We start from the raw sequence: 969 nt of genomic DNA on the forward strand, positions 1-969 counted from the left end.
GCGGCATTTCTGCTGTGGCTCCTGATCAGCCTAACTAAGCTCCAGGTCTGGGACGCAAGATCAGAACTGGTCAAACATGGGGTGGAGAGGTCAGTGCCGGCCATCCTGAAGCGTGTCAAGAGGGACGTCTCACGGAGGATCCGGTGGGACGTCCTCCGATGGGGATTCGCCGCGGCACGTGAACGATGGAAGGACTTAATCACATGGGTGTAAAGGTGGAGGGTAGAGTAAACTTTTAAAGCATTTGTTACTGATTTCTAATAAAACATAAAAAAAAATCTGTTCTTATCAGTTTAATATCTGATACGTCCCCCATCGGGGGACCACATATTAAACGGATTTTTGGAACAGGGAGCTGGATCAGGAGCTTGCTCCGTCCTCTCCACGCATCGGCCCGGTATTGCAGCGCCTCCGGGAGCGGTGCACCACCTTCTCTCAGCGGTGAAAAGACAGACGTAGGTAGCTAGCGAGCGAGCGAGCGAGCGAGCGAAGTGGACTGGAGCTCCTTCTTCTCGGGTCTCGTCCCTCGTCCCCCATCTGTGTGTCTCTGTGTTCTGTCTCTCTCTCTCGCCCTCTCGGTTCCCGTGCTCCCTCTGTGCGCTTTCCCGCGTCTCGACTCTCTGGGCAAGCAGGCCGGCCCCCTTTTCGGCTCCCGTGCGTTTTCCCTCCAAAAAACTTAGGTTTTTCAGCCTTTTCCCAGGGAGGCAGGCGTGGCTTGCTTGCTTGCTTGCTTGCTTGCTTGCTTGCTTGCTTGCTTGCGTGTGTGTCCGTCCCCGTCCCTGCAGGCGGGCCCCTTTCGACAGCTGGGCGTTTTCCCTCCCAAAAACTTAGTATATCCACCTTTTCTTTCTTTTTTTTCGGCAGGCAGGCGTGTGTGTGTGCGCGCGCGTCCCCGTCCCTCCCTCCCTCCCGAGAGAGAGCTGCCCCTTGCCTCTGCCCGCAGGTGCTGGCGCTCGGCTTTGGCTTGCA

The 969-nt window shown here is 56.6% G+C and overlaps 1 non-coding gene across 1 annotated transcript; it reads left to right on the top strand.

The window, feature by feature from the left end:
* The first annotated feature begins 239 nt into the window (after positions 1-239).
* On the top strand, positions 240-431 carry LOC148647546 (U2 spliceosomal RNA). The gene has a single exon (XR_015927052.1). It is a non-coding gene; the product is annotated as a U2 spliceosomal RNA (small nuclear RNA).
* Positions 432-969: the final 538 nt, after the last annotated feature.

Source organism: Lepisosteus platostomus, chromosome 15 (genome assembly GCF_059453375.1).
Source record: "Lepisosteus platostomus isolate fLepPlt1 chromosome 15, fLepPlt1.hap1, whole genome shotgun sequence".
In the NCBI taxonomy this organism is placed as follows: domain Eukaryota; kingdom Metazoa; phylum Chordata; class Actinopteri; order Semionotiformes; family Lepisosteidae; genus Lepisosteus; species Lepisosteus platostomus.